This window comes from Littorina saxatilis, linkage group LG7 (assembly GCF_037325665.1).
Source record: "Littorina saxatilis isolate snail1 linkage group LG7, US_GU_Lsax_2.0, whole genome shotgun sequence".
Lineage (NCBI taxonomy): Eukaryota > Metazoa > Mollusca > Gastropoda > Littorinimorpha > Littorinidae > Littorina > Littorina saxatilis.
In genome coordinates, this window is record NC_090251.1 from 1,588,192 (window position 1) to 1,596,903 (window position 8,712).

An 8,712-nucleotide genomic window follows, 5' to 3' on the forward strand; every position below is an offset into this window, starting at 1 on the left:
TCAGCAGGATCAGGGTCAGCTTCATGGATGGTCGCGTGTATCAGATAGTGGTCAGATCCGAGTGTGTTGGGGTAGACCTGCCAGTCGATGGTAAGGGCAAGTTCGGGGCTAACCAGGGTAAGATCAATGGCAGATGATCTGTCTCTTTGTCGCTGGGCTTGTCTGGTGGCCGTGCCATCATTAAGTAGCACCAAATCTGAGATGCTGATGTCTTCAGCCAGCTGAGTGTCAGGGCTACTTTCTGCGTCAGCGTCCCACATCCGGTGGTGCGCGTTGAAATCCCCCATCACTACCCAGCTGCCCGAATCTGACGAGAGCTGAGTGAGCCAATTGGTACAACCCTGTGCCTTGCAGCCCCTGGGATAGTAGACGTTCACTAGATTAAGTGGCCTTCTTCCCCGCATGGCGATCTGCACTGCACACATGGAACCAAGTCCTTCCATATCTTGCATTGGTGGGTCTATAAGCTTGTACTTGAGGTCTGCCCGGATGTATGTGGCAACATGTACTCTCCCATTGTCAGCCAGGGCAACCTCGGGTGGGTAGTAGTAACCTTCCAACCGTGGGAGGTTTCCTATCCTATCCGAGGCTGACTGTAGAGCAACAATATCAGTCTCAAAATTGTTCAGATGATCTACTAACAATGGCAGCCGGCTGCTAAGGCTCAGCGCATTCCACTGTAATAAAGACAGGTTTTTACTTTTCCTGGGCAATCGTGTTGAGTCGGATGGTGCCCTTTTGTGAGCCAAAGACGGACGATTTGCATTAGTTGGGCCCCCCATTGATGTCACTTGTAAAGCTAATTTCTTCCCCTTCACTCAGAGGAACCCCCGAGAGTATTGCACATAGGGCCTTATGACTGGCTGTTGCCTTGAAATGGAAGTCTGGTTTACCACAGACAGTCCTGCCCAAGCTCAACAACCTGTCCAGGAGTAATTTGGGATCATGCTGGGCTTTCGCATTGGCCATTAACGTAAGGGCCTTGGTAACAAAAGCTGCCGGGTCCTCACTGATAGGTGCTGCTGGCTGGGCATCCAGCTTAGACAATGCCAGTCTAGTTAGCCGTGACTCAATCTTTTTGCGTTTCTCAAACACACTTTCAGCCATTCTAGTGACGTCTCCCTGGATGCTCTGTCGAAGTTGTGGCAGTAGCCGTTTCACCAGATCATCTTCTTGCATGTTATCATCAGGTTCTTTGTCTTGACACGGGGGTGAATGGTTCCCCACTTCCATGGTATCACCTTGTACTGGTCTTTGTTCTTTTGCTCGTTTTGTCCTATTTCTTTTCTTTCTTGGTTTTCTTTGGATCTGTTGTTGTTCCTCTTCCTCCAGCCCCTCGTTGGGCTTCTTGAGGGAGGAAGCAACTTTTTCTTGTGTCGCCTTGTCATGAACTTGTCTATTGGGACCTTCTTGAGGCTGTTGGTTCCCTGCAATGCTGTTATGCCTCACTGCGTCAGCATAGTCAGTCCTGATAGGTAGTAACAGCCCTTCCGGGCGCCAAGAAGGGTCATGTTGCTGGAGAGGGGTAGGTTTTGGTACCTGCATGGCCCTTCCACTGGCAAGTAGTTGACTGCGTGTTTAAGTAGATAGTTTCGTCAGAGTTGATCTGAGGTCTTATTGGCGGGTAACAGTTCCCGCTCATGGGTTGGCTGCTTCGTTTAATTAGGGGATAAGTGTGTGTCACTCAACGTCCCTGTGGTTGGGGGTGGCGTCAGCGATTGGTGTAGTGGGGCTCTTAGCCTTAGGCTTGGTGGGCGGAGTTATTGTGGGGGTGATTGTTGGGCGCGAAACTGCGTCCCTCCCTGTCCGTTGCGGTTGGGTAACCGTGTTACGTGTCAATTCTTCCGTGTACTTAGCACTGGTAATCAGTGTAAGATTGGACACTGTTTATCAGTGCAAAAACTGTTGTTTTTGTTTCGTGGTTGTAATTACTCTCACCGTTTTTTCAGTGATTGTTGTATATCAGTGTAACACGTCAATTCAATGAGGAAAAGTTCCCTGTGTTATATTGCTTTCGTTGCCTTATGTGGCGGGTGTTGTTTATTACTTGACCTTCCGCTTTAGAGGCATCTTACTGTGATGGGGTGAAGTAGTGATGAAGAAGGGGGGTGCTCAGGCAGGAAGCATTCACATAGAGACGCCAAGTCAGGGGTTGCAGTAACGTGACTTTTATTTTAACGATACCAGAAGTCAGTGTACAACACTTGTGCACAAAACGATCAAAAAGTGGATCTCACAACAACACACGTCCACTCTCTCTCGCGTCTTTCAGATTTCTCTCTGTTCTCTCTCACACCCTAGCATGTACATACATAATCAAACTTTAGCTAGAGTCACAACATCCAATCAAAATCCTAGTAACCGCTATTAGCAACACAACATTCTAAGATAATAAGCCATTCCATTGGTTAAAGACAAGAAGAAAAGGGGGGAGGGGGTAAGGGATTACGACCTTCCAACCGCAGCTGACACGCTTCTCCGTATCAAATACAAAGGAATTCACACCCACTTGACGAAACGCCGAGTCCAACGATACCCAGACAGGCTGGCGGCACATTGCATAACGACCACCTGGGGCCCCGAGGTACCCCGGCGAAGGCGGCTTGACGTCAAAGGAAAACAGACTATGGTCCCTAGTGGACACAGCCGACTGAGCGAGTTTACGACCGCCAGGTGTCTGAGCATATCAAAATTTAACTTAAGACAGATAATGACATTACACAAAACATAAAGCGATCGGCAACATGAACTACAAACACTAGACTGGAAAATAACAACACTTTACTCTATAATTGGTGACTGGTCACCCTGTCACATTACCAATAGGCCATCGTGCCCGTCATACAACCCTTTTATTTCAGGAGACACTGTGTCAAGCGTTGACAGCCAGAGCACCATCATTACCAAAGATACAATAACAAACATATCGGGTCCTACTTGTCTCATGATTAGTCATGCTGTAAATTGTATTTATATATTGTAGAATGATACACCTCTGCTCACTTCATCTGTACTGCTGGAATCGACCCATGCCAATCAAATTGATAACTAGGTTCCCCTGTTTAATGGAACAATTTATCGTTTGATCTTGAATCAGTTTAATGTATAATATTAATATACATGTACAAAGTTACAAACCTCTTGTCTTTCAGTTTCAGTCATAAAATCATTACTGCAGAATACTGTCCTACCTTCGCAATCAAACAGCACTATAGTTGAAGTCTGCACTGCATCACATTGACACTGACAGAGACGAGGAACCCTTTTCACACTGATGAAGAGACTGCTGACAGAGACGAGGAACCCTTTTCACACTGATGAAGAGACTGCTGACAGAGACGAGGAACCCTTTTCACACTGATGAAGAGACTGCTGACAGAGACGAGGAACCCTTTTCACACTGATGAAGAGACTGCTGACAGACACGAGGAACCCTTTTCACACTGATGAAGAGACTGCTGACAGAGACGAGGAACCCTTTTCACACTGATGAAGAGACTGCTGACAGAGACGAGGAACCCTTTTCACAGGCAGATAGGTCTTGCCTTCCTGAAATTGAAAACAAAAAGCACATATCTTTATTGTTATGCAAAAATAATAGTATTTTACACATGTAACTTGTAAGTTCAGGTAAGGGAAAATGTAAATTGTAATTTTAAATCAAGAGATGTTTTCCCTTCAGGAAGCTTACGGAGACAGGGAGCTTTCGGAAAATAGTGCTACATGTATCAAATTATGTTTCACATTTCCTGCATGCATGTTCCTGTTTTACAAACACCTGTTCTTTGTACAAGTTAGAAGACAGTTGTTTGAAATTGTAAAAGAGCATTTGCCATCAAAGCCTGATTTATTGATAATGTAATTGGTGTCCCAATCAATCAATCAATCAATGACGCTTATATCGCGCATATTCCGTGGGTACAGTTCTAGGCGCTCTGCAGTGATGCCGTGTGAGATGAAATTTGATACGGCCAGTAGATTGCAGCCATTTCGGCGCATATTTACCTTTCACGGCCTATTATTCCAAGTCACACGGGTATAGGTAGACAATTATTAAAGGGGGGCTCACACACAGGTGGAGCAAGCGGAGCAAGGGTGGAGTAGGCTGCACCAGGCGGAGAGATGACGCTACTTCCGTTGCAGGAGTGGAGAAAGTGGTGTGTGCGGAGCGGAGCAAGGAATAGGACACGTTTCTATTTTTTGGCTCCGGTGCAGCGGTGCAGCCAATCAGCGCACTCATCACTTTCTCCGGAAATAGTAGTGTGACACTAGGTGGCATCCCAAATAACGACGGCCGCCTTTTGCGAAAGAACTTTTTCATGGATTTTACACAAGAATACCGAAACGGAAAGATAGAATGTGGTTTCCGCTAGATTTCAAGTCACGCTTTTCACTTTTCCGAGGAAGCCAACAGCTGAGTGTAAAGAAACGCTGCTGTTCAACTTCGAAATCTCCAGACGCAGACGACCTTCGCTTTTGCAGTACAGTCAATGCAGGTGCAATGTTACTCATTTCGATCAGCTCGTTTTCGTATATATTTTTGCATTAAGATCATGTACAATGATTGGAATCAAAGGAGGAATGACTTCAGTATGCAAATGCGTTGGTTTGGCCGAAATCAATACAGCAGTAATTAAGCTAGGTTCTTTCTCGTCAGTTTGTTTTTTGCGACTGAAGTTTGTCTTCTGAATGTACCACTTGCTTGATTTTGATTGTTTGTTCAGCTCCTCGGCACAAAATGAATGATAACGGGATAAGTGAAGTTCAAACATGTATCTGCTTGCAAAAACAATCGCAGGGACAGATCTATCTGCTTCATTGACTGACAGATTGTCATTGAATTTCCAACATAAAATGACTCGTTTGCAGACTCTCTAATTAGATCCATCGAGTGTTTGTGTTCTTAGATCCATTGGCTATGCAGGCTTTTTGCGATCATAACATTGTTTGGGTTTGTGCAGGTGCAATCTGCAGATCAGAGGAGATTGACCGCAGGGTGACGCAGTGTCAGTGATCAATGCAACTTGTGTTCGACACTCAATATTGCCTTCTACCAAACTCAAGGGCAAAACAAAAGGTACATGCTTGTGAATTCATATTATGTAATGTCTGTGAAGATTAACACCGTTTTTAGCTCTAGTCTGAGTGATCATATCCAATTCAAGTTACATACGATACATACTCCGCCCCAGCACCACCCTCACCCCATAGCATTAGCACTGCTATTCAGATACTACAGTCCAACAACTAACCCTCTAAAAGCCCCCCCCCCCCCCCCCCCCCACTCTCGGTGTAACATCTGTTGCTATCTGCACCTTTGTGTGGTAATGGGAAACTCGTGTTCAAATAGTTTCAGAACTGTTGATATTATAAGAGTTTTATTTACCAATGGTTCTCCCCTCCCTCCTTCATATTACACCGACACTCTCTATGCCCACCCTCCACCCCCTTCCCCCATCCCTTCCCTCTACAGGCACGTCTACTAAAGTCTCAGACGTGATAGGATTAAGAGGATGCCACAATGATCCGGGTAACTTTGCAAATAATCATACTGATATAACAGAAGAAGGTTATTCCACAGTCATTTCTACTTATACATTACAGTGTTACAAAACAGGAATTTGTGCTAAGTTATAATCTACAAACAACAATGACCCTCCAGCCCCCCCCCCCCCCCCCCTCCTCGCCTGCAACATATACATGTTCATCACTTCATGTCCAACTTTCCCAGTGGCTCTTAATCTTATGTCTATGACTGTTGATATTGAAGAGTAGAAAGTGTTTAGTTTTCAATGACTAAATTTCCCCTCACACACACACACACACAAACACACACGCACATGCACATAGCTGTTGTCTCCTTCTCAATCTCTCTGTGTCTCTCTGTTTAATTAAAATATTTGGATCACTAACTCTTCACTGAGATTCAGTGTTATGTGTTATGTGGAGTAAGATTAGTGAATGTTGCTGCTGATTCTGTTGTTCTTACTGTTCTTCCTCCCTGCATACTCTTTTTTCTCCTTAAACAGTTTTTTTTTTATTACTACAGTGCGTCTATGGAGTGTACATCAGAGATGTGATGGGACCAAAAACATTCCAAAATGAAACAGGTAACTTTTTAAACTGGTCTTCATTTTGTTTATTGAGAAGTTGGTTCACATGATACATTTCAGAGTCGTCCTTTTAAATTCGTTAAAATATTGCACCAGTCACTACATCTATAGATTATCAGATTAAGTTGTCTTCTTCTGCATTATGCATATTATGCAATATTCATCTTTAGTGCGCGCGTGTGTGTGTGTGTGTGTGTGTGTGTGTGTGTTTATTGGTTGAAGACGACACAGGCCCCTTCCCTCATTTGTTTATCTGTGTGCGAGACTTCGTGAGTCAGTTGCATAGGCAGGATAGCTAACTGAGTTGCCTGCAAGACCGTTAACGGCATTTTGCACTGTATATTTGCTGTACATTAATTTCAGCTTAGGTATGACCAATACCAAAAGTTACAATGTTGTAGGTGAAATGGTCTGTCTTTTGGGCTCTTTCCAAAAAGGATCCGAATTCGGGGATAGACTCAACCGTTTCGGGTTTTATATGGAGCCGTACACTAATTAACCCGATTTAAGCATTAAAGAATTTAGGAGTGTTAGTTTTGGAGGGTATAAACTATGTAATTCAAATGAAAATGTCAATAATAAATTTTCGTATAATTAATATACTTACCCAATTCTCATAGTTTATACCCTCCCATCCTTCCACGCTACTTAATTTCCTATGGCGTCTTTTTTTTAGCTTGGTTACCACCCTTTCGAGGGCAGGTAATTTGAGTAGTTTTTCGACATCTAGCATATATGAGATCTTAGTCAATGCATCCCTCAGACAACCAGTTACACCGTTAATGACACATGAAGCAATAAGGTAACTATCAGATAACACTTGCATTTTGTATACACAAAATCCACTCGGACAAGATCAACAAAATCTTACGATCTTGTTAACTCATTGGAGACGTAATGTTTTAGTCCTTTTTATATTTAGTCAAGTTTTGACTAAATATTTTAACATCGAGGGGGAATCGAAACGAGGGTCGTGGTGTATGTGCGTATGTGTGTGTGTGCGTGCGTGTGTGTGTGTGTGTGTGTGTGTAGAGCGATTCAGACTAAACTACTGGACCGATCTTTATGAAATTTGACATGAGAGTTCCTGGGTATGAAATCCCCGAACGTTTTTTTCATTTTTTTGATAAATGTCTTTGATGACGTCATATCCGGCTTTTCGTGAAAGTTGAGGCGGCACTGTCACGCCCTCAGTTTTCAACCAAATTGGTTGAAATTTTGGTCAAGTACTCTTCAACGAAGCCCGGGGTTCGGTATTGCATTTCAGCTTGGTGGCTTAAAAATTAATTAATGACTTTGGTCATTAAAAATCTGAAAATTGTAAAAAAAAATAAAAATTTATAAAACGATCCAAATTTACGTTTATCTTATTCTCCATCATTTGCTGATTCCAAAAACATATAAATATGTTATATTCGGATTAAAAACAAGCTCTGAAAATTAAATAAATAAAAATTATTATCAAATTTTTTTTTTCGAAATCAATTTAAAAGCACTTTCATCTTATTCCTTGTCGGTTCCTGATTCCAAAAATATATAGATATGATATGTGTGGATTAAAAACACGCTCAGAAAGTTAAAACAAAGAGAGGTACAGAAAAGCGTGCTATCCTTCTTAGCGCAACGAATACCCCGCTCTTCTTGTCAATTCCACGTGCACTGCCTTTGCCACGGGCGGTGGAGTGACGATGCTACGAGTATACGGTCTTGCTGCGTTGCGTTGCGTTCAGTTTCATTCTGTGAGTTCGACAGCTACTTGACTAAATATTGTATTTTCGCCTTACGCGACTTGTTTTTGGTTGAAAATGTGCTGAAAAAAAGAAGATTACAGCTAGATCAAAACTCAAAAGTGTTCCAAATTACCCCTCCATTTGACCTGTGAACTCGCCACTGTGTTGACCTTTGTCATGCATAAGATATAGTTAATAATCGCCAAATATTAACTAACTAGGTCAACAGGTCAAGAAGTATTAAGCATTTTTATGGGCTGCATTTGTTTCATTTGTGTCACCCTTTATGTTTATACTTTTGCAGGCTGGTGTGGAGTTCTGATGTTGCCAGGGCGATGGAAGACACATACATAAGACATATAAACAAGCTTCCCTGTGAAGTGTTTTGATCACAAATCACCATTATTTTACACATTTATGCATATCTATTCTCAGCTCAGACTTGTGCTTTGAAATTGGATGTTTAAGTACTAGCTAAAACCCTGAATAAAGTCTTCGCAATACATGGAATGGGATCAAAAGTGTGTGTGTGTGTGTGTGTGTGTGTGTGTGTGTGTGTGTGTGTGTGTGTGTGTGTGTGTGTGTGAGAAAACAACATTCAAAAATGAGGGTGAGATAAAACATAAAAAAGCTACAGCACAGATACTTTTTTGTCTAGCGTCAAGGACGGATCCAGGGGGGGTTCCTGTCACCCCCCCCCCCCCCCGGCCTGAACATGTATCTCCTCCAAGGGTGAAAATAAAATAAAAATCAATAAATCATGACAAATATTCGGAGAACGCGCCAGCTAGATTCCACATATTCTCATCTACATTTCAAAACGTCCAGACCTCCCTAGCGCCCTCAACTAATGAACCCCTAACACAATT

The 8,712-nt window shown here is 42.9% G+C and overlaps 1 long non-coding RNA gene across 4 annotated transcripts; it reads left to right on the top strand.

The window, feature by feature from the left end:
• The first annotated feature begins 4,356 nt into the window (after positions 1–4,356).
• Positions 4,357–8,348, top strand: LOC138970445 (uncharacterized). Of its 4 annotated transcripts, none has more exons than XR_011456943.1 (4): positions 4,357–4,496; positions 4,962–5,077; positions 6,050–6,110; positions 8,148–8,348. It is a non-coding gene; the product is annotated as an uncharacterized lncRNA (long non-coding RNA). The 4 variants fall into 4 exon arrangements; XR_011456945.1 differs by having other exon boundaries at positions 4,453–4,496; positions 4,975–5,077; XR_011456944.1 differs by lacking the exon at positions 4,357–4,496 and adding an exon at positions 4,613–4,629.
• Positions 8,349–8,712: the final 364 nt, after the last annotated feature.